Source organism: Mustela nigripes, chromosome 4 (assembly GCF_022355385.1).
Source record: "Mustela nigripes isolate SB6536 chromosome 4, MUSNIG.SB6536, whole genome shotgun sequence".
Classification (NCBI taxonomy): Eukaryota; Metazoa; Chordata; class Mammalia; order Carnivora; family Mustelidae; genus Mustela; species Mustela nigripes.
The window spans coordinates 76,352,974-76,375,119 of record NC_081560.1 but is presented as its reverse complement, the minus strand read 5'-3'; the positions used below and the strand labels follow the sequence as shown (position 1 = coordinate 76,375,119).

The window sequence follows — 22,146 nt, the reverse complement described above, 5'->3', positions numbered from 1 at the left end:
AAAAGGTATCTTGTGGAATATTCTGGAAGAAACCAAAAGCTGCCAACATGACTTCATGCATATCTGAAGCACTGCAGTGAACAGATCCTTATGCGCTCCTTTGTCCTGTCACTGCTCCTTAATGTACGCTTGTCTATCAGACAGACATTGTGAAAATTCTTACAAAGTCTAATGTGATTTTGGTACATGTTAGGTAATAGCAATGAAATACAAAGAAAGAATGATTTTGCTGTTATTTGGGCACTGCTGTTGCATTCCAGAAGGAATGGTTTTGGAAGAGGAACTTCAAGCATTTTTAGAGTTTCACTATTTAATAACATTTTAATTTTTATATACTAGAGTTTCTAGTTTCAGTCGTGTTCACAATGGAATATTTAAGTACATGTGTCTTCTAAATATTGTCGACTCTCTGAAAGAATTAGTAGTAAAATTATTTCTGTAGTTTAAATGTTCTGACTAGGTTACAAGAGCAGGCAGTTGTTAAAACAACTTAACATTAAATATTAAAGAATAAATGTAGCATTGAAGCATTACGTTTAATTGTCTCCGGCTCCCTATAACTCAGTCCTTGTTTAACAAAAAGTTAGTATATCAGGGCGGAAAAATTAATGCCAGTGAAGTTTCGATTCTGAAATTAAACACAGTGTGTTTCTTTAAACATAGAAAGATGCCTGGAATTTTACCTTTAGGATTGTATCTGTAGCTTGGAGCCTATTATAGCTATTTCCGTGTGCCTTTTTCTCTTTTGTGTCTACGTCACCGATTCAAGGTTTTTATTTATTTAATTTCAAGAAGAAAGAAAAGGTTCCGTAGAGAGCAGTGCCTGTGTGTGCCAACCCCAAGTAGGGCTAGAGAAGGACTAACGTGGGGGTGGGGGGAGTCGCTGCAGGAGGCCTGGGTGGCAGCATAGGAGGGCAAGAAGGAATGTAATTCAGCACTCCCCTCTGATCTTATTCCACCTAAGAAATTTAGGAGAATGCGAAAAAGCAGCAGCCCAGCATTCTTGAGGGGGCGTGGCTTCCCTCCAGAGGCTGTCCAATCGCATTCCTTCAGAGGGAGCTATCCCAAGAAGATTGATGGGGGTTGCTAGGAAACAGGAGCGTCTCCCTCCCGCCTGACCCAGAGATTGTTCTGCACAAGCCCTCTCCAGGGGCTCCCAATGTGCAGTTGAGCGGTGTGTGGGGCAGAGAGGCACACCGGGCTCTCAGGCTCACTTGCTCCCTCTCAGCACCCGCTCTCCCTTTCTCCTCCAGCATGCGATCAACCCGTTGCTCGGGGATCGCTGGAGAGTTCTTCCACGGCCGCTCTCCCACAGGCAAGAGCTCGAGCTGAGCTTCAAAGTTGGAGCCGCAGATCTTCCTGCCGGCCCACGCCCCTTCATCCCACCCCTCCGAAATTCACCCACCCTTGCCTGCCCTGCCTAAGGATTTCCAACAGAGTGAGGCGAAGCAGCTAGCAAAATCGCCCTGGCTCTCCTATAATAATCCTCTTGTCTAGGTACCCTGGCTCACTGAAGACTCTGCAGATACACCCCTATTAAAAGGTGGGGGGGGAAGGGGAGGGGGAAAGGAAAAGGAGAATGAGAGAGGGAGGAAAGGAGAAAGAGAATGAGAAGGAGAGAATGCCAGAAGGTCCTCGCCTCTGCCGAGAGTCCCAATTAGATGCGACGGTTTGAGCCTGGCCAAGGTGAAGGAAAGTTGCTTTCTGCGCCTGGGAAGTGGGTTTGCCTGTAAAGCGGAGAGGGACTCCTCTGGAAGTGCTCTCCTCCCCTCCGCCGAATACCACTGGGTCTCCCCTTTTCCCAACCTCCTCCCTCCCTACCCCTCCCACCCTTCCTTTTCCCACTCCCCACTGCTTCGGAGGCCTGGATGCTCTGCCACCGGGCAGTGGTCCAGCGCGCAGCCGGGAGGGGGCGGGGGTAGGGGGCACTGTGACAGGAAGGTGCGCGCACAAGTTGGCCATTTCGGGGGCAAAATAAGTTCTTCCTTGGATTTGGAAAGGACAAAGCCAGCAAGCTACCTCTTTTGTGTCGGATGAGGAGGACCAACCATGAGCCAGAACCCGGGTGCAGGCTCAACCGCCGCCACTGCCACCTCAGTCAGCTCCAGTCCCTGCCAGGAGTTGTCGATGAGAGAGGTAAGGGGCCCAGAGGAGGACGTGTCCCTCCGGAGGGCACCCAGCGAGGGCGCGGAGGCGCGGGTTCCTCGTGGGGCAGGCTCAGCCAGGAAAGTTGAGGCAGAGCCCAGTTCTGCCGGGGGTGGGGCGGGAGGGGGACAGAGGCGATGTGGGTGTGCGTGAGTGAGAGTTTGTGTGTGTGCGCGCACGTCTGTCTCTCCGGGAGGGAGGCAGATTTCAGGGCACAGACCTGCGACCGACCGGGGTGCAGGGTGCGAGAGGTGAGGGAAGAACTGGCCCTCACGGACCCCCAGAGAGACCAGTCTTGTCAGCCAACCACCACTAGCCTTGCTCTGGGCTCAGGATTCGTTCCTATTCGGGGGCTCCTTAGGCTTTGTGCACAGGAAACCTTGCGATGACTGGCTGCCACACTGGCGGTTTCATGTGGGTGTGGAGGTGGCCAGGAGAGGTAGGCAGCGGTCAGTGGGACCTGGTCCGTGTTGTAGCCGGAATATGCTCTGCAGCCAGAAGCGGCCAGTGGTTCGCTCTCCTACCAGCACGCTTGGAAAGGAGCCCTAACTCGATGCCCTTTGCTCCTTTTGGCTTAAGCGAAAAATCGAAAAGCCAGACTGGAAGCATATCTCTTCATCGATCTTGTTCCATTTTCTTATCTAACAGTGAGGTAACTCAGAGAGGGCGGGAGATTCGCGATCCAGAAATAGACTAGGTAATACATCCAATAAGCTTGTTTCGTACGGATTTCATTTAGATTTCCTTCTAGTTCCTTCCCTGGGTTAATAAACGTGGAGGGCTTACGATACAACATTTTTCCATGGCTCTCTTAAGGGGACATGCCCCTGCCTTTTAAGTATTTTAAAGCATTGTAAATTCTGATTAGGAATAAAACTGTACTCTTTTAAAGATCTTTGGTCAAGTGCTGTTAATTTGCTGATAAAATATGCCTACTGTTATTGAATAATGATGTGTTTGAGGTAAATATAGTTACTTCTCAGGTATATGCAGAGTTGAGGTTAGTAAGAGTTGAGGGCTGTGAGTTAAGGATCTCAGCAATAGTTCATTACTTTGAGTTTCTCTGCTTAATTTTGTTTGTGCTTTCTACTCTTAGCACTGTTCGGGAGAGCTATATTGTGTTTCTATGGGAAAAAAATTAAACATCGATCTGGAGAGAAACATTACTCATTTACCTAAATCTAAGTCAGCTTTGGTTTATCTGATCACATATCTGGAACCCTAATTGTTTACGTAAATAAATATATTTAATGGAGGCAGAAGACATCTCGGTTCTTATTACACTAAACTCCTGTGGATTATACAGCTCCTACCCAAAGCTGTTTACTTTACTCTATTACTTGCTTCTATAGCACTATGCATCCTTTTTCTCAAAACTGCCCAATGGAATTTGAACAGATTCTAAAAAGTTATTGCACATTGGACCTTAATAAAGTGATTATTTCCCTTTCACAATGGCATTGTCTTGGATGTACAAAGGTTTTTCACACCTGTAGGTTTTAGCTGTCCATCCTTTCAGGTTCTGATCACCCAGCAGGAGTATTTTGGATAGACATGCCCTAAGACTGTTTGGATTTATATTCAGAGTAACATGGGTGCTCAGGATGGAAACTGAGGAAAAGTCTTGAAACTTACGTTTTTTCACAAATAAAACAATGGAAATTCCAGAATGTCTCCATTTATTGGGCTAAAAAGAGGGATAAATGGTAAAAATATCTCTTAGTGTTGTTAAGGGCCCATTGACTCCCGCAAAAATATCTGGGTATAAAACCTCCTGTTCTGTGAGCCAGATCATTGACAATGAAATGTGAAATCCAGCTCATAAAAAATTACGCCAACACAAGGAATAGGTTATATTTGGGGATTAGAGGAAGGAGGTACCTTTCTATTTAAACTGAATGGTTCTTTTCACACTTTAGGAAGATGTAATGAGTAAGTTGAGAAAATGTATAGAAAGCTACATAAACAGAAAATTTTATAAATAATGAAAATATATCTTATGATTCACTCATTTGTGTTTGATGGTCTTTTTATGAAGTTGTGGTGTACACGGGGAAAGAAATCAGTGTAAATTAGATGATTTACCCCACAATTACTAAACACATTAACATGATAAGCCCATCTCTGATTTTAGGTCACTGCAATTTAAATTGGTAAGTTGAACAAATGCAAAGATAGCATAAAGTTGAGTGATCTTTATTTTTAATTACATTTAAATTAATGTTTCTGAGTGAAAAAAATTAGGATAATTGTCAGAAGGTCACCTGTCTCACTTACCCTCATCATGATGGGTGATCAACCGGAATAGCACAAGACTAAGGATGGTCTTATTCTGAATGACTCCCAATAGTAACATTTTTAAATTTACCTAGGTATTTTTTCTTCTCTCTTCTTTCATGTCAAACTCTATTTTTTTCAAATCCAAACATTTTGTCCTTCTTGTCCAGTCCTCTAACCAATATCACAAAATGGTGCATGAATTTTTTTTTTCCAGTTTCCTAGCTACCTCCTGCCAAAATATAGCCCACTGGCTTGGGATGAAATGTTTCAATGTGTTGTTCTGCACTCAACATCATCCCAAGATAGCATTAAATTTAAAAAATGAAAATTAATGCCTAATTTCCATTGAAATCCAGAAAGACACGATGTGTTTCTGCACACTGAAATATGGCCAGAGTTCCAGGGTGAGAACTGTTTCCTCCAACGGTTACTCCCAAAAAATGAGTAGTAAAGTAATCATACTTATCTCGCTTTGCGATTTTACACAGACTTTATTATGCATTTTCGTCTCTTCTGAGATTCTGTTAAATGCATCCAATTCTGTACTGGATGAATTTGTTGAAATTGTTCCCAAGAAGTAGCATAAAATTATAGAAGATTATCCACCAAGACCGAACACATAAAATGAGTACAATCATAGTAATCACAGAAACAGTAGAAACTATTAGGCCATTCCCCTCCTTCCACTTCTGATGTAGGCTTGGTCCCCATAGCATACTGTATTTTGGAGTATTTCAGTCCAGTCTGGTTTTAAATGGCTCAAGTAATGACTTCTTCAGGTGCCTTTGAAAGACTATTTCACAGTCTAATAGTTCTCCCTATTTTGAACTTTGTTGTGATATTCAGCCTAATTTTCCCATGGTTCTATTTTATCTTGTTACTTACTCCCTATTATAATCCCACTGGATCAGTTAATTCTCTTGCCTGACTTAGACTCTTCATCTAACATTCATACTGAACTTGTAGTATATAAAAGCTTTATACAGTTACAGGAGAGAATTCAAAGGATACAGTTCTATATCTGGACATCTTTTCTAAATATTTAAAACACTTCTCTCAGGCTGTTGATATGTATGTGTATGATTACATGTTTCTAATAATTTATTTTACTAATGGAAGTGTGAGGAAATTTTTCATCTCTGACAGCAATGACCTATGTGAATATTGAGATGATCCTTTCTAAGTAATGTTCTATGTGGATGCACATTTATGAGACATTTTCATTGCAAATTCAATGTCAACAGAACCCCATCAACGCCCACACTACAAGGGAATTCTGTGACATGCTGGTCTGATACTCCATGAAGCCTCAGAAGCTGTTGTCATGTAAATTCTACTTTTGAAATCAAAGTGATTTCCATAATTAATAGAATGTGCTAGGAATATAATAGTGGATATAGTTTAGATGCGTACGTGTACATGATATACATAGTAATTCTGTTGGAATACAGTAGTCCCTTCATACAAAACACAATCTGAAAAGTCAGTATAATTAAGCTCAAATTCATCACTGTGCTGTATCATGAAAAGTAAACTCAAATCATGCATATATCTATGTGGAATATATTTAGATGTATATGGAAGTACCATATGTGAAGGTTACTTTAAAAATAGAAAAGCCTGAAATAACTACAGGAGAGAAAGAGGTTTTTATTTTGTTCACTTAAAATCTGGTTCCTAGCCATCCATGTGTAGGCTTCTTTTAAGATTTTTAAGCCAATATCTTGGTAGACTCACCATCCCACTCAATTGTTTCTCCAAGTCGCAGACATTGAAATGCAAGTTCTGCTAGACAGTAGAGGAGTAAATGATATAATCAGGAAATAAGTTCGTAGGTTACACTTGGCAACTTCAGAAAATAAAGGACTAGGAGTAAGGTGAATCAGCAGCTAAACACAGAAATTTCCGTGCTCTCTTCTTCACTGCGTGGTAAGCACTAGATTGTACATGGAAACATTCATGTGAATTAAGTTAAGGAGACATTGAAGAGAATTAGCATTCCAAAACTGACTATATCTTTCAAGGAATAAAATTAGATTGCATGGAATAAATAATTTTTGAACCAGTATTCTCCCTCCTGAAGCCCCAAAGTGTTTTCATCATGCCATTCATCACATAGTGAGTACCCTCAAAATGATTTTCCTTAGAAACAAAGGGGAAATCAATTTTCTTGGTAGAGGAAAAGTAAGGCATTAATATACTTGTGACTTCTCCCTGGAACAGAGGCCTTCTAAGAAGTCTGTATGTACAGAGAATATATTTCCTCACTAAATGAGTAATCTTTTTATGGAACTAGAAATTGTACAATGTACAGAGAAATAAATTGGGAAAACATTCGGATATTATCTATACAAGCACCGACTGAAACATCATATTTGAAAACAAAACCATATATACAAGGGGTCCCTACAAAAAGCCCAGGGTAGCTCTCACTTTTAATTCCTTATCAGAATTTACTTCACTGTCATTGTCTGGGCACCAATGCACACACCCACACCCACCTATACACATTTGAGTAAATTCAGTTGAGAGAGTATAGGTATGCACCAAAAAGACAGAAATTTCGAAACCATGATACTAAAACACATAGTTTGGAAAAAAATAAAATTACAGCTTATATATGTAGCATGAGGGTATTAAGAATACAAGTTGAGGAGACTCCCCTAAAAACTGGATTACCATCGTAAAGAAAAGGTAACTGACAGGGGAAGCAATTTGGTCAACAAATTTTTATTAAGCACCTATTATAAGACTCTTTTATTAAGCGCCTATTATAAGGTTCTGGACATGCAATGGGGACACACAAAATAATGTAAAAATACATACAAAATTTCACAAACATGTAAAGTTCAAAGTATTCCAAGAATTAAACTTGCAACTCTGGAATAGTGAAGAGGCTATGAGAATTGTCAACTGGATGAAAAAAGTTCCTTCATTTGACAGATGTATTTAGACTGAGAATTTACAATACATATGTATTTGAGATACTGCTCGATGCTGAGAGATGACAAAACTAATGGTAGGTCATAATAATAGATGATAATTATTGACCAATTGCCATGTGCTAAGAATTCTGCTAGACCGTTCCATGGATTATCTGATTTAACATTCCACAGAACCTTAGAAGGCATATACTAGGATCTCTATTTTACTCAGGAAAGGGAAGCCCAGAGAGATAAAGTAATTTCCTCCAGTTCAGGTAGTTAACAAGGCAGGAATTGAAATTCAAAACTTATGTTCTTACCCCAAGTCCTATTCTGTTTACTACTAAGCTATATTGCCTCCGAATTTTATGCTAGGATTCATTTCAACAGTTGTTTTTGAGCTCCAAGTAGAGGGACATACTTCGGCAAAGAGGAAGACCAACCAGTGAAATAGAACCCACAGTGGAGTTTCCAGGCAGGCTTTATACATCCCCAGACAGAGCCAGTGTCTTCTGAGGGGCAAAGAAATGCAAATGGGAGAAATAAGCTATAAAATTATCTACAGTTAACTAGAAAGAAGGGGGGGGAAATTGAGAACCAGAAAAGTCTATGAAGACAATAGGTTTACTAACAAACTGAGAAATAAATACCAGGTGTGAAAATGTGAGCAAATTCTAGTTCCTGGAGGCTAATTTTGATGAGCACCATAATCAGCAAAACTAAATATAGTGGCAAGAATAGTCTTACAAAGAGCCAGCATGGAGGGGAATAGCATTTCTGTTTGTTAAGGCTGAAAAAGGGTTCTCTCCTCTTTACAACCTAATTTCTTCCCGCCTGGAAAATGAGCTAGTAAAAACATTTTGTAGACTAGTAAAAATTCAAAATTTCCTTACCCAGCTGAAATAGTCATTCATTCTTTATGTAAGAAATTCTCAGCATTTTATACATTTGGGCATTTATTCATAACATATACAACAACTTGAAAAAGGGAGAAAGATCAGGGGTTTCCATTTTTTTTTTTTAAATATACTTGATGGTTTTTTTAAAATTTATTTTTTATTTTCAGTATAACAGTATTCATTATTTTTGCACCATACCCAGTGCTCCATGCAATCCGTGCCCTCCATAATACCCACCACCACCTGGTACCCCTACCTCCCAACCCCTGCCCATTTTTAAATATACTAAGAACAAGAGAAGCCAAGGGACCTGATGGTGATTCCAAAGACTTGGTCAGTCAGTAGCAATACTCTGGGAAAATCCACATATGAATCTCTGACCTGGGTGCTTTCCCGCAGGCAGGAAACCTGCTGTCTTAATTGCATGAATTTATGCTTCATTCCAGACAACCCAAGAGCTGAAATAGGAGTCTTTATGTGAAAGTCTTTCTCTGATTTGTGATTTGTACTACAGTATTTTATGGACCTAAAAAATTGGATATCACAGAGCTGTCCCTCCATCTGATAGAGACCATCTCCTTTGATTGTTAATAAGACATAGCAGATAGAGTATTAGTAATATTTTACATTTTGCTTAACAATTTCAATGTACCATGTGTTGGTGAATATAAAATAATGGAAACTGCTTTTACAAAATATGTTGAAATGCATGCCAATTTAGGAGATGGCACTACAAGGTCAAAACCACTAGAATTTGTATCTGTCTCAAGGAGAAAGAGATCTGGAGAATATAATTAACTGTTTCTATTTTGAAACATCTTATAAAGAAGCAAAGACCCTCTACATTCTGATGCATTAATCCCAGTGATTACTGTCAAGTTCAGATATATTGGTGATCAGACCATACCTCACTTCAGAATTAATAAGGAGCCAAGACATGGAACTTAGATTCCTGATATATCTCCTCCATAGACTTCCCTCAAGGCCTACCCTTGGGAAAGATGTTTTGAAGAAAGCTAAAGTCCTACCTCCTTCCAAGAAAAATTTCTTCCAGTACTTGTCTTGGTTCATTAATTTCTCTGAATTTTAAACTAAATTACTTCATCCCAAAGGTACAAAAGACCATATGTTTCTGGGTCCACACAGTCCAACAACCTTCCAAAACATTGGATTTACAGGATCATTTTTTTTTTTTCTTTCAGAAAAGCTAACATCATCCAGTATGGTAGAGAGTGGATAACTATAATTTGTGCCTACTTCACAATTCTGCCTAAGAGATTTCCTTCCTTGGCTGTGACTTCCTAAACAAACATGATGCAGAAAGTTTAGAAAAAAGAGACCTTAAATCTGGTTATTGAACAAAGGAAGCCCTCATAAGGAAAAGACTGAGGTGTTACAGAGAGCTCATCTTACCCACTTTTTTCCTGCTAAAATGCTAAAGCTGGAGGTGCCTGGGTGGTTCACTCCGTTAAGCACCCAGCTCTATTTCAGTTCAGGTCTTTATCTCGGGGTAGTGAGTTCAATCCTAAAGTGATATTTGATGCTATATGATATAGGTAAGGAATCCACTAATTTTAAGTATGTCCCTCAGAGGGAAAAGATTAGAACAGATGAAGTAGGAGAGAATGAGAAACTTGAAGGACAAAGTCAGAGAGGTAGGGGACCTTTCCTTCCCACCCTCCCATCTACTACACAAACAACAGTCATCTTGACTCTGTTATAAATTGTGTTTATCAAATTATTGCCCAAAAAGCCTACCTCAGAAATATTTTGAAGTGTACTTAAAATGAAGAATACTGGGGAAGTCATATTCCAGACTGATGTCATTTAGTTTGGGGTTCAGCAATACATGCACTAAATACCTTTCCAGATTATTCTCATGCACACTCAAGTCTTAGAAGCACTACTGTCATAGTCTGCTCAGGCTGCTATAACAAAATACTGTAGACTTGGTGGCTTAAACCACAGACATGTATTTCTCATAATTCTGGTGACTGGTAAGTCCAAGATCAAGGTACCAACAGATTTGGTTGCTAGTGAGAGCCTGCTTCCCATTAAGGGAGCCCCCATCCTTATAAGCTCATCTAACCTTATTACCTCCCAAAGATCCTACATCCAAATACTATAACATTAGGGTTAGGGCTTCAACAGATGAATGTGGGATGGGAGTAGAGGGAGACACAAACATTCAGTCCACAACAACTGGACAGAGAATAATGGTCATACAGAGAATACCCAATGAATCACTCTACAAAATTATTCTGCACAGCAAATCCACTCTGATTAGATTAACCAGTTGTCTAAAATAAATTCTGCAAGCCAGAATATTAATCAATTAATTAAGCTCCACTAATGAAGTGCAGTCCCCATGAGTTGTGTGAATAGATTCATTTTCTGGTAACCTCATATTGTTTTCATTGCAAGGAAATATTTCTTTTATTACCGATAGCAAATTCTACTAACATACACAAACATGATACATATTTATTAAAATCTTAGAAAAGGGAGTTTATTGGTATTTGAAGAGTATTATCAATGAAAACATTCTATTTCTGAAAACAGAAATGCTTATTGATTTGGAAAACCACACACTTAACACTCAAATTGTCTTTATATCTATATTCCTTTGAGCTGGGGGATATGGGAAAACATTATTTGTCATAGTTCTCCCCTTTGCCCTCCGGATCTGCAGAGTGGGAGAAAAAATTTTAAAAAAAACCTCATTTGGCAACTTCTTATACATTCTCCACTCAGCTTCTACTTCGTTCAAGTGAATGGTTGCTTAGCTGAAGCTGGCAATCCTCACAAATACTGCCAAAGATAGTTTCCTAAGCAGCGTTCGGAGCCACATGGGAAAAAACTGAAGAGGGAATGAGGGATAGGCAGCAGGGGGGTGGGGAAGCTTGGGCTGGGCCACCAGCTTCACTTCCTAGGGGGCCTGAGCAACCTCTTTGTGTTCACTTGCATTCCACACTTAACAAATGACTTCATGAAGCAAAAATCAAGAATAATTTAAAAAAAAATAGACATCTCCCCACTCTCCCCAACATTAAAAAACATTTGAATTGTTAAAGCTCAGGCTGTCACAGGCACAAAAATGTTAAATTGCTGGAAGTGACACTGTGTTCCTGGCATAGTGTGGCTTCCTTACCCTCTGTGGTGGTTGCAGTGCTCATGCCGATAACGGCCCTTCCGCCGCCTCTCCCACGGACACAGAGTTCTAGTTAGTGAAAGCTAAAAGCCCAAAACCACCCTAGAAACTGGTCTTCCCTCTTAGTTCCAGATTCTAGGAGGAACACCATCATTTCCCTAGAAAATAGTTCAAAATCTTGGAATTGCCAGTGACATTTCTTTTCTCTCTGGTCCTCTATTGATCCTTCCTTCACAACTCATCTTGTGTATGTTTTCTTTTCTCTCTGACTACTGCCAAAACCTTAGCCCTGTCTTCATCACTTGTCCCCAGTCTTCTATAACAGTTCATCTACTCCAGTCTCTCCTTCCTCATTATTTATTTATTGAGCCAGATACTGAGTAAGTGCCTACTGTATGTACCCAGTCATTGTTCTAGAGATATCATAGCAGTAAAAGACAACAACCAAAGGAATTTAGGACTTTTGTACTCACTCAGCTTTCACTGAATAGTGAGAGTCAGACAATAAACAAGAGAACGAAGATGCTGTAGAGAAAATAGAATGATGTGACAAAATGATAAAATATGATATCCTGATATCTAGAGAAAGAGGTAGGGATTCGGAAAAGGCAAGAGTGAGCCACCAGTTGAGTTTTGATGAATAACTGATTTTTACATTCCATTACTTGGTTTAAAAGGCATTAACTATCAACTCATCGTTTGAAAAGGAAGTTTGAACTTCCTAACTTGGCCATCAAACTCTTCTACAAGCAATTCCCAATGGATCTTTCCAAACTTTCTTCCTCAATAGGATCCTCTCCTCTACCCATATTTTCTGTTTGCATGCAAAGTATACCTTTGAGCATCAATATGGTCACAACCTCATTTAGAATGTGCTTTTTTTTTTTTTTAAGATTTTATTTAGTTATTTGACAGAGATCACAAGCAGGCAGAGAGGCAGGCAGAGAGAGCAGGGGAAGCAGGCTCCCTGCTGAGCAGACGTGGGGCCCCATCACAGGACCCTGGGATCATGACCTGAGCCGAAGGCAGAGGCTTTAACCCACTGAGCCACCCAGGTGCCCCTAGAATGTGCTTTTCACTTACTTTCTCCAAACCTGTATTTTAAGGCCAATTTCAAACTAACGATGCTTACATTTGTCCTACTAAAGCCTTTTTTATCCAAGATAGTCATGTGATCCTCATTAGATATGGGCTTCAATAGTGAAATACTATTTTGACCTGAGTAAAAGGCAGGAAGAACACTAATTTGTGGAAGAAAATCAGAAAGCGAATTTTTTTCATTTCTCATTGCCCCTTTAAAATGCATTTAGTAAGGGGTGCCTGGATGGCTCAGTTGGTTAAGCAACTGTCTACAGCTCAGGTCATGATCCTGGTCCCGAGACTGAGTCCTACATCAGGCTCCCTGCTTAGCAGGGAGTCTGCTTCTCCCTCTGACCCTCCCTCTTCTCATGCACTCGCTCTCTCTCTTTCTCATTTTCTCTCTCAAATAAATAAATAAAATCTTTAAAAAATTCATTTAGTAAAATATACTATACTCTGATGTAATTAAAGATAAACCTCAATTACAGTCTCCATTCAAAAATTAGTATGCCTACACCCATACAATAATTAAACGTTTAAACTTTAAAGCCCCTGACAGAAACCTATTTCAGGGGTGAAGCTGAAAAAGAAAGATCCAAACCTCCTAAGTTTGTCTTCTCTTCCACTGTTCCTTATTTATCTTATTAACTCAAGTACTGACTCTTCCAAAGTTGGGGGTGGAGGGATGGCATAAGCAGAACTGGTATGTGAAACAAGTTCTTATCTAACAGGTCCCATATGCTCCAAGCTCCCGGATTTTTTTTTTTTTTAAAGATTTTCTTTATTTATTTGACAGACAGAGGTCACAAGCAGGCAGAGAGGCAGGCAGAGAGAGAGGAAGGGAAGCAGACTCCCTGCTGATCAGAGAGCCAGATGTGGGGCTCAATCCCAGGACCCTAGGATCATGACCTGGGCCGAAGGCAGAGGCTTTAACCCACTGAGCCACCCCGGTGCCCCCAGGCTCCCGGATTTTTAAAGCTGATCCCCTCTTAGAGTGTGTGTGCATGCATGTACAGGCATGTGTGTGCACGCGCGAGTGTGTGTGTATATGTGTTTTGAGACTTCTTTCCTCATTGCTGATGGCCTTACCTCAATTTCCTTGACCAAATCTCGTTTTGTCTGACCACGCCTCTTTAGGACCTGCTCTTTCAGCAGTACATGCTACAGAGACTCATTTTTGGGGTCTCACTGCCTCTCTAGCCCTTTCTCTGGGTTGGGGGTCTCTCTCACTACCTCGTGCCCAGCCACACCCTGCTTTGGTTCACGAGAAACATTAACACATTCTTCCAGGAATAACCCTCAGGGCATGGACCAGTCCCAGTGTGTCAACATTTCTGTACTGCTCCATTGCCATCTAAACATCTACCCTTCTCTTATCCTCCCTACTTCCCAATCTGGAACCAAACATAGGCCATTCTGTGAGGCTATATGCTTTGGTGCACATAAGCACTTCCTGATACTCTCACTCTTATGAATATCCTTTGACCATACTTGAACCTAATGAATGTAGTGCATTTGCTTGCTTAGATGTCTGTGGTTTCTGACTTAGCTGTGAATTTAGCAAAGTGCCTCACTACCATTATACCAAGGGATGTTTGTGGGATGTATGAGTATGGTAATAAAGTCTAAGTAAAAAAGATTATAACTTTTTATGACCCAGAAAAATGTTTTTTATGGGGCTAACTGTATAAAGACTTACAAAAATCAATGCCTATGAAATAATTCAAGATGTAGCTAGAACACCCATTTGTCTCCCTGCCTAGAATTAGCTCCAAAAGGACAAAGATCTTATCTTTTTTAGCAGTCTACAATAACGAATGAAACATAAAATGATATTTAACAAATATTTAATGAATGAAGGAATCCGATTTTAAATTTTTTATTTACTTCCTGGGTATCTTTCTTGCTGTAATATTATTAATTTCTCCCCTTCATAGGCTGGGATTCATAAGTAAGTAAGAATTACTGTTATAATCTTCATTTTCTTCCATAAGTTATATCATTTTCTTAAAGGCATTTTGGATCACCAATGAAAGAACTCCTTATAAAAGTTTTAAAACTTGGCATGGAAAGTAACATCAATTTAATTAAGTAAGTCCTTACCAAATGCCCACTACTTTTAAAGCACTGGACAAGGCACTGAGGAGGAGAGAACAAAAAAAAAAAAAAAAATCACTGTGTTCCTAAGAATTTATAATCTAATTGGAAAGATGAGATATGTGTGTATGTAACTATAGTAACGGGAAAATTCAGGAGCTCACTTAGAAGATCGCTGAGTGGATAATAGCACTCCTGCTTGGTATGAATGTAGAAAAGTATCACGTAAAAAAATGGTTTCAATGTTGGCCTTGAAAAATAGTTAAGATTTCAGCAAGTGGAATAAGTCATCCAGAACTATGCAAAGGTAGAAATGCGGTGTGTGGCTATATTTGGGAATCAGTACTTGAACCAGCTTAAGGGTAGAATGTATGGGAGTCAGGGGGCTAGGAAAACTCTAAGAGCAGGTAGAATGATAGCTAACGTTTCTCCTACAGGCAGAGGTAGACCTCTGAAAGCATTTGAGCAAGGGAATCTTAAAGCACAATGTGAAGCTAAATATGAGGAAATAAATGTTTAGGACTCAGGGAGATGAGCCAGCTTGTTATGGCAACAGGTGAAGAGTACTACTGGCCTAGTGACAAGGAGAATGGCAAACACAAATACAGCTAACAGACACAAAGATGAAAGGACCTAGTAGGTAGGAATTACCTGCTGGGTAACAAATAGCAGCTAAAACAGGTAAGCTAATCATTTTCCTCCTACAATAGAGAAGGGCATGCTCTATCAAATCCCTGCTGCAATAAAGGGAAAAGAAGGCTCACAAATGGCTACCTTTTAGGAACTTGGGTGAGAAGAATATTGTAATAAAGTAATAACTATTTGAGAACAAAACTTAGAAATGAAATAATTATATTCTATGTGGTTATGATCTGATAGAATTTATCCACAGACAGTAGGTTAAGCCACCCCCTCGCTCACCAAGCCTCTGCAAGAGCCACCCACTGGCCTCCTTGACTCTTGGCTTATCCCTCCAAATCCACCCACCAGGCTATACTCAACACAGATCTGGGTTTCTCTCTGCTTAAAACTTTCCTAGATGCTTCCACTGCTTTTGGGATCATGAAAACAGGCTTCACCTGGCCCACTATGATCTGTGTCTCCCTCTACCTTTGTGTCATCCCTTTCAACCCATACTCCTTCCAATCAAACTGAACAGCTTGCACGCCCTGCCCTCACCCTCCTCCCCCACCTCCCGACCTTCTCAAAGGCTGGGCAACTTCCCAGAGCACTGGCCCACACAACTGGAATTTGTCAGGGCTCAATTAGAATTCCGTACCACTGTGACCTCCTCTTGTAGGTTACTTCCTGGTGCTGTGCACACCCCAAGCTGCTTACACTTACCTTTGTCACATTTTATTATTGTCACCTATCTCCCCACTGTAGTCCTTCAGTGCTAAAAAGACAGAGACTAGGCTCCCTTGTTCTATTACCCAATATAGAAAGTATCACATACTGGAAAATCAATACATATTTATTGAATAAATGGAGTAGTGGTTAATTAAATCACTCTGGAGCTCATTTTCCTCATCTTTAAAATTGGGTATTGATTTTTAAGATGCCTTTTAGTCATATATTTTAAGTCACCTTTGTCAATAAAGAAGACAGAATTCAGCATCCCAAGTCAGAATCAGTATACTTCAAAACCAGAGGGTCCTATTTATAAACTTGTATTTTAATTACTCTCTAAATAGTAAAATTGCTAATAATGCTAGTGATGTATTTCCTTATTCCTCCACCTGTCCTCATTTTGCCCACACTTCTTCTTTTCATGTTACCTTAAACAGTGAAATGTGAGTAGCAAAGAAATACAGCTAAATAATCATAAAAACCGAGAGTTGAGTCAACTTCCCAAGAAAGTCAGCTAGCTTCCAGGCAGTTTTCTTTCTGCCTGGAATTTTCATAAATGGAAACACATTTCAGATATTTTCAGAGAAGAGGACACATAAATCTCATTAGATAATACTAGTTTCTACCACCTTTAGTGAATAACACTGCAAGGTGTTCCATTTGATACAAACTCTGTCACACTACTTCTCAAAATAAAATAAATGTGGCTCACACATATTCTCTACAGCATTACCAGGAGAATGCGAAGAATACTGTGAACAACAGTAACTTTTATGGAGTACTTACTATGTGCCAGGTATTACTTATTTGCTTTACCTGTATTAACTCATTTAGTTCTCACAACAGTCCAGCGAAGTAGGTACCATTATTATTCCCACTTCACAAAGGAAGAAACTGAGCACTCTCCCCAGGATGACACAGTAAGGATATAGCTAGGATTTGGATCCAGCAGATTTAGCTCATGAACGTGATCTGTTGACTCTACTTTTTTTTTTTTAAAGATTGACTCATTGATTAATTGATTTGACAGAGATCACGAGTAGGCAGAGACACAGGCAGAGAAAGAGAGAGGAGGAAGCAGGCTCCCCGCTGAGCAGAGAGCCTGATGCAGGGCTGAATCCCAGGACCCTGGGATCATGACCTGAGCGGAAGGCAGAGGCTTTAACCCACTGAGCCGCCCAGGTGCCCCTATACTGACTTTCTTGAGAAATCATCCCAAAACTAGAATCTTTAATCTGCAAAAGCCATTTTGGGAGGATTATATTCCTTCATTTGAAAATAAAAGAACACAAAACCTTGTGACATTCTGAGCTCTTATTAAAATAAAAATCAGTGGTATAGTCAAATACAGGCTCAACTTGCTAATATAACTGAGAAGACGTTTAACTGTTTATGTTTCTTATTTTCACTTAAAGCCTTCTAACTCCAGAGTCAGATGCAAGTAAAAGAGCCACTCCCAAGCCTTTATTTCTTCACACACACAAAAAAAAATTTGTTCTGATCTCCAGAATTTGTCCACAGCTTAAAAAGACAGAAAGACAGTGTTCTTCATCTTTATGTTAAAAGAAATAGAATTTTAAATAAAAACAAACAAACATAATACCACTTTTTTATTTTGGGGGGGGGGATATCTCAGAATCCTTTGTATAAAACAAAAATAACTCATCCATTGGTGAAACTAGTGGGTATGAAAGGAAACTTTCATTCCTTTTCCTGTCCATCCAGCTCTCAGAGTAGGTATACTTACATGTATCTAATCCTTGAATTGATTTATTAAGCTGAGTTTACAAGTTAAAAAGGAAGAGATCCTGAGAAGATAATTACAGGAATACAAATCAAGAGAGACAACTTTGAAAGAATAGTAATTTTGCTTCTTGAAACTGACCTTAAATCCCTAGGAGGAGGACAGAACAGCTTAAAGCAACCTTTTCTCTCTATTCAGAAGTGATGGCGAATTAATTGTGCAGTTTAGCTGAACTTTGCTTTTCCTTGTATCCTAGGAGAAGATCTCTGACAGACTGGGAATTTTTGCTTGTTTGTAATGTAAACTCAATATCTCGAGACAGTTCTTAACAGCACATGGACTCACTGGAAAACCCTAATTCCCAAAACAAACAACGAGGAAAAGGTGAACATCATAATCCATCTGCAAAAGGGAAAAAGAAAATAGAATGTTTGAAAATATTTATTTTGAGTATCTGGGTTTAAATACTCCCTAAGAAAAATCCTTGACAACACCAGCAGTCTGACTACAAGATTCAAACTTGCTCACTCATGAAGATGTATAAGGCTTGTGGTTTACACAGCTTCTTAAGTTGTTTCAATTATACTAGCACTTAGTAGACATTTGCTAGTCCATGCAGTTCTAGCAAAAAGGAGGTTTGAGCATTTGCAGATAAACAGCAACACTGTTAAGTGTTCATGTTGATGGTAGAAAGCATTAGTATTCTAACTTACTCAAATTGGCTATTTCCATGCTTGCACATACCATTTCAGTTAGCTAGTTAATGTTACCTTCTGATGCCAACTCTATGGCTCCCTTCATTTAATCATGACATTTTTATTCACCAATTCAACAGCTGTTAATTAAGCACATATATCAAATTTGTACTATGATAGGCACTTGCAAGCAAAAACATAAAACAAAACAAAAAAATGGTCCCTGCCCTCAAAGATCTTTATTTGCAATTTTAAAACTCTACATTTGAAGATTAAGAAAAAAAAAAAAACTGTTAGTGGCATCATAATCCTTCATCTAATTTTTCAAGCAGAAATGAGTCAATAAAGTCTATAGGGAAATAGATATGCTTCTTTGGGCTTTTCCTAAAAGAATACCAGAGGCTTACGAGACACCCCAAATGAAGTACTGTTCCTTTTTTCTTGGTAACAAGATTTGCTTAATGCTTTTAAAAAGGAAAATGTATTGCAACATAAAATGAACAGGTGATGATTACTGAGGGAATGCTCTCTGTTCGAGTTCTTGACATCTCAGGACATGTAAAAATGCCTCCACTTAATTTAACTTATTAGCGTATTTTGGTATATCCATCTCTTCCCAGAAACTCTGAGTACCTTCTGGGTGTGTCTGACTCTGTAGTAGGTGCTGGGTATCTGCAGATTTGACTTCAAGTAGCTCATGGTCCTACTGTGTAGCACTTACAGAAAGTAACAATATGCTCAAGGTTTTTAAAAATTTAAGAGGTCCCCAATGGAATGTAGACTCAGAAAAACACATTTTCTAATGTTCTTTTCCTGAGGTTAAGAGGAATTTGGTATAATTATAGAAACAAAGTATTCTTGGACAATATTTTTAAAAAAGTAATCTGAATCAACTGGCAATGGAACACATACATGGGACCAATTCAAATTTTACAGAATAAAAAGCATTTTGCTGCCAATGTTGGTCTAAAGTTAATTGTAAAATGTGTTTTTTTAGTGACATCAAAAATCACAAACCAATCAATAAATCAACTGAGGCTAGATACCACCACCAGCTTGTAAATTGATTTACCATCTATTCTAATTTCTCCGCAGAGTATAATAGGCACTTTCCTTTCATAAGTTTAATGTTTCTGTAACTGAGATACAATTCAATTTATGTGCACATTTTATGGAATAATATTTCTTTTCCAAAACGTTGTTCTTAACTTCAGGGTGAATCTTATAACAAATAGTACCAAATTTAAAGAAATGCATTAGTTGCAAGCATGCTAACTGCCTATCTTATAAACTATATGTTCCATTATAATTATAAATATCTGAATCAAATTTACTTTTAAATGCTTCACATTTTGCCATAAATGGAATGATAAACTCTCTTATCTGGTTTCAAAATCTAGAATCACTTGCTTTGAAATGCCTCATTACCAGAATCAAAAAATTATCTCTTACGACTTTCATTATCTCTGCTGGAAGATAAGAATTGTCTCTTATTAATCCCTATACATTTCTTGTAGGGAAAGCTATGTCCTGGTCAAATGCTGAATGAATAAATGAAATAACAGAGGAAGGAAAGAGGAAATAAAGACATTGGACACAATGAGCTCTCAACAAATATTAGCTAAATTACACTAAGCTACTTATGTTGACCCAAAGAGTATATTGCCCATAGTTCACCGATAGTTTTATTATCTTGCTGTAGTATTTGTTTTTGTACCATCAAGAGGAAATTAACAAATACTAATAGAAAAAATTGTTTTAATATTTGATGTTATGTATACCTAAGGTCTGTTTATTTTAAAAATCCTTAGTACATCAGTCTTTCGTTCAAACATTCTTCTCATATACCCAACTATTTTTATGATATTGTCTATTTAAAAATACCTCATAACTTTTATCTTACTGAAGATATGAATTCACACAAAACACAACCTTATTGTGTTTATTACGTGATTATTTTCTACACATATTCCAATATTAAATTACTTGTAGTATATTCTCACTTTATTTATTTACACTTTAACATCGATAAACCCCTAATACCCATGAGAGCCACCAAACCTAGCATTTTGTTTCTAAACAGAACTTGTCGACTCAGACTTTTTGCTATAGTTTCTCATTTATGCTATAGTTTTTCCCCTGTTGAGTTAAAGCAGAACACTAAACTCAAAAACTGCCTCAAATGTGCGGCTAATGCAAAGAAATACATTTTATTTTTTTGTAAAGATTTTACTCATTTATTTGACAGAGAGAGATCACAAGTAGGCAGAGAGGCAGGAAGAGAGAGAGAAAGAGAGGGAAGCAGGCTCCCCGCTGAGCAGAGAGCCCGATGATGCGGGGCTCAATCCCAGGACCCTGGGATCCTGACCTGAGCCGAAGGCAGCAGCTTAACCCACTGAGCCCCCCACATGCCCCAAGAAATACATTTTAATACAACTAAGGAAAATAAAAAAGTTGAGTGTGTTTGCAAATGCTCAGTGACCTCTAAACTAGAAATTGTAAATATATTTATAAGTTACTTATTATCTAATAGCAGAGACCATTTTTCCAATGAGATCTCTTGGGACAGAAATATAAACAGGCAAGAATAAAGGATCTCAGACCAAGCTCTGGAATATGCTATTTATAAGTCACACCAAAAAAGGGAGCAATCAAAAGATGCAGATAAGTGCTGGTCACTGGAGAGAGAGGCAAAACAAGAAAAAAATGGTGGGGAACTGGGTCACTAAGTCAGTTGGGCATCTGACTCTGGATTTTGGCTCAGGTCATGATCTTATGGTTGTGAGATATAGCCCTGAGTAGGGGTTGGCACTTAGTGGGGATTCTCTCCCTCTACCCCTTCCACCCACTCACGTGTTTTTTCTATCAAATAAGTAAATAAACAAATCTTTTTTTTTTTAAAAAAAAAGGAAAAATTAAAAATGGCTATCATGAAAACAAAGTTTTCTGAGAAGGCCATGGTAAATGAGAAGGTTAAGTAGCTCAGAGAACTGATGGGACCAGTTCTTCAGCACCTTGATCCTAAAAAACAAATGAGATCAATGTATTTGGCATCTTAAAAGCCACTGGAAGTTACCATGGTGTTAGGAGATAGAAAATTGTTCAGAGGGGGACAAAGTTGAAAATTGGATTTGAGGAAATAGAATTACTTACTACTCCTCATTTGTATAGCTTTGCAGTAAGGGTGAGCAAGGCAACAGAATGCAATATGAAAGAACAGACTGGAACATGGGCTAAAAGACAACCTATAAATGTTTCTTAACTTTGAATTATGTTACATAATTCCTCAAAGATGAGATTGAAGAAGGAGTCTTGCAGCCAGATCAAGAGGACTTAACGACTTGTCAAGAAATTTGTTGTAAGATTTTAGGCTTAGAGTAATGATAAGTTCCTGCACATGGGCAGTTGATTATCTAGTGGGGGTGAGAGAAATTAATTGAATGTCTCAAATAAATATAAAATTGTAACTTCCATGCCTGCTAAAAATAAGAGATATACAATGCTGTGGGAACACATAATAAGAGGAGATTTTGATATTATAGAAGTCAGGCTTCCATGAAAAAATGACAAATGGACAATGAGTAAGTGAAGAGGAGAAGAAATAAAGTTGTATTCAGAGGGCTGAGCAGAAGCACAGATCCTGGGAAAGGAGAGATTAGCATTTATGAGCAACCAAAAGGCCAATGTGAATGGAATACTGAAATCAGGGTGCAACACTGCACATGTTGAGGATTGTCCTTAGCCTAAAAACAAAGGGAAATCATTCAAATACTTAAAATAG

The 22,146-nt window shown here is 38.9% G+C and overlaps 1 protein-coding gene and 1 long non-coding RNA gene across 3 annotated transcripts in view; one reads left to right on the top strand and one right to left on the bottom strand.

Moving 5' to 3' along the window:
• The window catches only part of LOC132015983 (uncharacterized), a 40,618-nt gene extending 38,517 nt beyond the window's left edge, over nt 1-2,101 (bottom strand). The window contains exon 1 of the long non-coding RNA XR_009403849.1: nt 2,020-2,101. This is a non-coding gene — a long non-coding RNA (uncharacterized LOC132015983). The remainder of the gene's footprint in view (nt 1-2,019) is intronic.
• GRM3 (glutamate metabotropic receptor 3) overlaps nt 1,187-22,146 on the top strand; it is a 226,577-nt gene continuing 205,617 nt past the window's right edge. For both annotated transcript variants that reach the window (XM_059396940.1, XM_059396941.1), the window contains exon 1: nt 1,187-2,136. The gene's annotated coding sequence lies outside the window, so the exon portion shown is untranslated. The remainder of the gene's footprint in view (nt 2,137-22,146) is intronic.